This window comes from Hoplias malabaricus, unplaced genomic scaffold (assembly GCF_029633855.1).
Source record: "Hoplias malabaricus isolate fHopMal1 unplaced genomic scaffold, fHopMal1.hap1 scaffold_114, whole genome shotgun sequence".
In the NCBI taxonomy this organism is placed as follows: Eukaryota; Metazoa; Chordata; class Actinopteri; order Characiformes; family Erythrinidae; genus Hoplias; species Hoplias malabaricus.
Genome location: NW_027100967.1, coordinates 119,713 through 126,253, shown reverse-complemented (window position 1 = coordinate 126,253; position 6,541 = coordinate 119,713). Strand labels below are relative to the sequence as shown.

Sequence of the window (6,541 nt, the reverse complement as noted above, 5' to 3'; positions counted from 1 at the left end):
AGGGACAGTGGGAATCTCGTTAATCCATTCATGCAGGTCACTAATTAGATGACGAGGCATTTCGTTACCTTAAGAGGGTCATAGTTACCCCCGCCGTTTACCCGTGCTTGGGTGAATTTCTTCACTTTGACATTCAGAGCACTGGGCAGGAATCACATTGTGTCAAAACCGTCCGAGAGCCTTCACAATGCTGTGTTTTTATTAAACAGTCGGATTCCCCTGGTCCGCAGCAGTTCTAATTCGGCTGTTGGGTGCCGGTCGAGAGAACCACCTCGGAGCTGCCACCCCTCCGAGGCGAGACTCACACCCGATAGATCCACGAGGCCTCGGCTCGTCACGCCCGTCTCCAGTCACACTGCTCCGGTCCGGTCCTCCCAAGCCCCTACGGCCGGCGACGCATCCGCACACAACTCCAGAGTCTTCCCCCCCCCACGTCCGAACGGGAGTACGGAAGGCCGCGCTCGCGAGCGTGGCCGGGACCCGCCGATGGGCCTCGGAGCCCGGCCGACTTCGGGAAGGAAGGGCCGAAGGACGAGACGCACCGGAGGTTCGTCCCCTAAGGACGCACCCCCGCCGGAGTCCCATCCACGACCGCCTCCCCCCGGCACCGACCGAGTCCCCTAAGCACCACCGGGAGGGAACACCGGCTGCCTCGCGCGGCTGCGACCCACGCACTTTAACCGACAGACGCAGGAGTCAACCCGGGCGCCGTGCGCTTTTGCCCCGCATGACCCTCAGGGCAAGGGCGAACCAGAACCAGAACAGCCCTCGGCCTACGCTTCAGCTAAAGGGCCCGACCGAGCCCAGCCATTAGAGCCAATCCTTATCCCGAAGTTACGGATCTATTTTGCCGACTTCCCTTACCTACATTGTTCCAACACGCCAGAGGCTGTTCACCTTGGAGACCTGATGCGGATATGGGTACGGCCTGGGGGGAAATTCACTATACCTCCCCCGGATTTTCAAGGGCCGATGGGGAACGTCCCGGCTGCCTCACGGATGCATGCGGCGCCTTTCAGAGCGTTGAGCCCCTTTCTCGGGACAATCCCATTCCAGGGCGCTCCAGCTCTTTAGCAAGGAGAGTGAATCCTCCCCGGGGTTCCCACCGACGTCTCCGGGTTCGTTTGCGTTACCGCTATGAGAGCGCCTTCTCGGCACTCAATCTCCCCAATCCCAGGTTCGGGGATATTGGCCCGATCCCCTTTCGGTCAGCGGGGGGCAGACGAGACCATCGCCCCAGCGTTTCCGAACGGCGTTCGCCTATCCCTTAGGACCGACTAACCCACGGCCAAGCGCTGTCGGCGTGGAACCCTTCTCCACTTCGGCCTTCAAAGATCCCATCTGAATATTTGCTACTACCACCAAGATCTGCACCCGCGGCGGCTCGACCCAGGCTCACGCCAGAGGCTTCAGCGCCACCGCGGCGGCCCTCCTACTCGTCGCGGCATACGGTCCGTGTTTCAAATCAGGGATTGTGACACCTGCGACGGCCGGGTATGGGCCCGACGCTCCAGCGCCATCCATTTTCAGGGCCAGTTGATTCGGCAGGTGAGTTGTTACACACTCCTTAGCGGATTCCGACTTTCATGGCCACCGCCCCGCTGTCTATATCAACCGACACCTTTCCTGGGGTCTGATGAGCGTCGCGTCGGGCGCCTTAACCCGCGCGTTCGGTTCATCCCGCAGCACCAGTTCTGCTTACCAAAAGTGGCCCACTTGGCACCATCATTCGATGCCCGGCTCCAAGCCTGCGAGCCGGGCCTCTTACCCATTTAAAGTTTGAGGGTAGGACGAGGCCATTTCGGCCCCGCAGCCTATGATCATTGCTTTACCGGATAAAACTGAGTCTGGTGCCAGCTATCCTGAGGGAAACTTCGGAGGGAACCAGCTACTAGATGGTTCGTTAAGTCTTTCGCCCCTATACCCAGGTCGGACGACCGAATTGAACGTCAGGACCGCTACGGGCCTCCACGCAGGGTTTCCCCTGGCTTCGCCCTGCCCAGGCATAGATCACCATCTTTCGGGTACCACCGCGTATGCTCTTGCTCCACTCTCCACTCGGTGGAGAGCAGGCCGGTGGTGCGCTGTCAACCCAAACATTGACGGGGTGCATCAGATCCCACCTCAGCCGACGCGCGCCGGCCTTCACCTTCGTTGCGCCTCCGGGGTTCAAGCCCCTTTGACTCGCATACGCGTTAGACTCCTTGGTCCGTGTTTCAAGACGGGTCGGTCGGGGTCCGAACTTAGCCGCTGACCTTAGGCGTTTTGGCTGTGGGCCTGGATCACCCCCCGTATTGCCGTAGCGGGCCTAGCCCGGGGCTGAGGACAGCCCAACCGGCCCGCTTTCGTCCGAACGATCAGGGGGGGGCCCCATCCCCATCCCGAAGGAGGGGAAAACGCGGAAAGGACATTACTCCGCGGCCCCGGCGTTATCGGCGAAGTCGGAGCGAGGGGCTGTAGCGGAACGCCCGTGTCCGGGGGCCACGTGGGGCTCCCTTCTCCGGACGGACCTACCTTCACCCTCGGGCCCTTCCAAGCCTAACCGGAGCCGGTCGCGACTCACCCACCACGCGGGGGGAAGTACACCTGACGGGCCGAGCCTTCGTACGCCCGAGAGGCCCGAAGTCGAGAGGCGAAGCTCAGGGCCGAGCAGGGAGTGGGGTCGCCCCCACTCTCGCCCGGATGAACTCGCCTCCGAGCCACGGAACCACACGAGCGCGGGCCGTCCGCCCGGCTGAATCCCCCGGGGGGGTCTTCTCGGTCCCCCGACCGTTTACCTCTCAACGGTTTCACGCTCTCTTGAACTCTCTCTTCAAAGTACTGCTTTCAACTTTCCCTCACGGTACTTTGTTCGCTATCGGTCTCGTGCCGGTATTTAGCCTTAGATGGAGTTTACCACCCACTTTGAGCTGCATTCACAAGCAACTCGACTCCGGGAAGCCCGATCTACCCGGCGGGATGCGGGACAATACCGGGCCTTCACCATCTGCGGAAGACACTTCCTTGCAAAACTTGGTCCCGCGTCCGCACCGAGACCAAACGGACTTCCGTACGCTACATTTCCCGGCCCACCCCGGTCAGGGGAAAGTGGGATTCAGCGCTGGGCTCTTCCCTCTTCGCTCGCCGCTACTAGGGGAATCCTTGTTAGTTTCTTTTCCTCCGCTTACTGATATGCTTAAGTTCAGCGGGTTGTCTCGTCTGATCTGAGGTCGCACTACGAGACTGTTTTGCGGGGCGCGGGGGGCGCGAACCCCCCGGCCGCTCGCCGTATTACGGTACCCACTCTCCGACGGCGGCGGAGAGCCCAGCGGGGAGAGACTATGACGGATTGGACCCGGACCTAATGGCTCTCCCTACGTCCGGAGCTCTCGCCACACGTCGGGTTTAAGGCCCGAGTCTGGGTTTAGGGAGACGAAGGGCCGTCCGAGGTGGAGGCCCTGCGAACTCCCAGCCGCGGTCTAGGAAGACCGATCGATGGGTAAACCGACCCTCAGACAGGCGTGGCCGCGGGATGGACCCCCGCGGCCGCCATGTGCGTTCGAAATATCGATGATCTGTGTTCTGCAATTCACATTATTTAACGCAGGTTACCGCGTTCTTCATCGATGCACGAGCCAAGTGATCCACCGCTAAGAGTTGTATGAGGTTTGTGCCCGGCCCGTTACAGGCCGGGCGAAGGAAGCCATTCGAACACGAGACAACGTTTGACAATATTTCAAGCCGGGTGCCTTCCCCCCCGTGGAGGGGGGAAGGTCATTGAACCTGGGCGTCACCACCGGACCGAGGAGTTACGGCCCGGGGGACGATCGCCCGAGTAGGTGCCCGAGACTTACGTGGTTTAGGAGACCGGGTCTAGGCCCCACCGTTCCCGGCGAGGCCCAGGGTTTGGTTCGCTGCGTTACGGGTCCCGGTCTAAGGCATTCAGGCGTGCGCTCAAAGCCAAGCTCTCCACCCCGGAGGGTATGAGCGAGGCCCGGTGGTACGCTCCCAAGTCCCCCGCTTAGGGGAAGGCGCTGGGTAGATCCCACCTAGTCAGGACCGGCGGGCACCGGCCGTCTCCTTCGGGTGTTTAAACGCATCCGGGGTTCGTGAGGCCCCTTCAACTCGCGCACCGGCCTTAGACTATTATACGGTCCGTCTCTGCGAAGCCAACATCGGGGTATTTGCATGCGCTCTTAAGCTCCGCTCCAACCCCGTGAGGGGAAAGAGTTTCGCCCGGCGGTACGCTCCCGTCCACCACCACCCCCTGTGCCGGGGGGATGGGTTCAGGGAGATCCCACCGAGGCCGGCGAGCACCGGCCAACGCCCTGGGGGTGAGTAAGCCCCTTTGACTCGCGCACGCACAATCAAGCCTTCAACGATCAATGGTTGGTTTAACGACCCGGCGGGCGGCTCCGGCGCCACTCTCCCCCCCGCGAACGAGGGGGGCGGACCGGGGTACCTATGCACCTAAGGCGGTCCTCGCATAACCCCGAGTTCCGAAGCCGGCTCGCTACGTCCACCCACCCGGAGGGGGAGAGACTCACGTCGGCCGACGACGAAAGGTACGAGGCTTCTGCGGTCCATACCTTGAAGGTACCCGCCGGGGGAGGTTTGGCCTCTCGAGTCCGACTCGACAACCGGCCGTGGCCAGGTCACCGTTAATGATCCTTCCGCAGGTTCCCCTACGGAAACCTTGTTACGACTTTTACTCCCTCTAGATGCCCAGGTTCGATCGACTTCCCACCTCAACGAGGCAACCCCCCGGTAAAGGGGCACCTCGGAGATGGTCCGAGGACCTCACCAGGCCATCCAATCGGTAGTAGCGACGGGCGGTGTGTACAAAGGGCAGGGACTTAATCGACGCGGGCTGGTGACCCGCGACTACTTGGAATTCCTCGTTCAAGGGGAAAAGTTACAATCCCCTATCCCCAGCGGGGAAGGCGTTCATAGGATTGCCCAGGCCTTTCGGCATAGGATGGATGCACATGCTGAACCAGCCAGTGTAACTCACGTGCGGCCCCGGGCGTCTAAGGGCATCACAGACCTGTTATGGCCCCGAATCTCATACGGCTTTGCCTTGCCCCGGATCGCTCTAAGAAGTTCGGCCACCGACCGACGAACCCCTCGGGCCGCAAGCCCCCACAGGGACCCAAGGGAGGGCCGTGTAACTTTTTAAGGCACAGGGTCTCGTCCGTTATCGGAGTTAACCAGACGAATCGCTCCACGAACTCCCAACGGCCATGCACCACCACCCACAGAATCAAGAAAGAGCCATCAATCTGTCAATCCTTACCGTGTCCGGGCCGGGTGAGATTCCCCGTGTTGAGTCAAATTAAGCCGCAAGCTCCACTCCTGGTGGTGCCCTTCCGTCAATTCCTTTAAGTTTCAGCTTTGCAACCGTACTCCCCCCAGAGCCCAAAGACTCGTGGTTTCCCTCACGCTGCCCGGCGGGTCATGGTCGCTAGCCTCACGCCGCCGGATCGCGGGTCGGCATAGTTTACGGTCGGAACTACGACGGTATCTGATCGTCTTCGCTCCCCCGACTTTCGTTCTTGATTAATGAAAACATTCTTGGCAAATGCTTTCGCTTTCGTTCGTCCCACACCGGTCAACGAATTTCACCTCTATCGGTGTGGTACGGATGCCCCCGGCCGTCCCTCTTAATCATTGCCCTCGGTCCTTAAAACCCACGAAATAGGACCGTGGAAGCCCCGGAGCCCCACTCCGGAACGACCAGCCGTCCCGAAGGAGAGACCCCGAAGCCCCGCGGAAGGGCCCTATTCCATTATTCCTAGCTCAGTCAGACATGGCACGTGTCGGCCTGCTTTGAGCACTCTGCTTTATTCAAAGTAAACGCTCCGGACCCTCCAACCCACCGTGCACCGCAGTGAAGTACCCAGCTAAGGGCTTCTCCGCGGCCGGCGAGCAGAGGACACCGGCGGGTAGGGACCAGGTCCCAACATCCACCCAGAGACAGGGGGTCACCCCCGAAGGAGCTCCCCACGCCATCCCGGACAGTACAGGGGATCCGAGACCTGTCCCCACATCCAACTACGAGCTTTTTAACTGCAGCAACTTTAGCATACGCTATTGGAGCTGGAATTACCGCGGCTGCTGGCACCAGACTTGCCCTCCAATGGGTCATCACTCACGGACATAGATTGAGTTCATTTCGATTACGCTCCACAGGATCATAGGACCCGCATCGATATTTTTCGTCACTACCTCCCCGTGTCGGGAATGGGTAATTTGCGCGCCTGCTGCCTTCCTTGGAAGTGGTAGCCGTTTCTCAGGCTCCCTCTCCGGAATCGAACCCAGATTCCCCGTTACCCGTGGTCACCACGGTAGGCACGTAGCCTACCGTCGAAAGTTGATAGGGCAGACACTCGAATGATACGTCGCCGCCCCGGAGGGCTTAACGATCGGCCAGAGGTTATCTAGAGTCACCAAAGCGACCCGACCGGAGCCGGGAGGGTTTTTCGGTTCTGATAAATGCACGTATCCGGGGGACAGGGGCCGGGAGAGCATTTCACGCCGACCCCCAGAACCCTTCCAACGC

The 6,541-nt window shown here is 60.7% G+C and overlaps 1 non-coding gene and 1 pseudogene across 1 annotated transcript; both read right to left on the bottom strand.

Annotated features, from left to right (window-relative positions):
- The window catches only part of LOC136682473 (28S ribosomal RNA), a 4,392-nt pseudogene extending 1,180 nt beyond the window's left edge, over positions 1-3,212 (bottom strand).
- Positions 3,213-3,484: 272 nt separating this feature from the next.
- LOC136682475 (5.8S ribosomal RNA) lies at positions 3,485-3,638 on the bottom strand. Its single transcript, XR_010798656.1, has one exon. It is a non-coding gene; the product is annotated as a 5.8S ribosomal RNA (ribosomal RNA).
- Between the last annotated feature and the right edge of the window lie 2,903 nt (positions 3,639-6,541).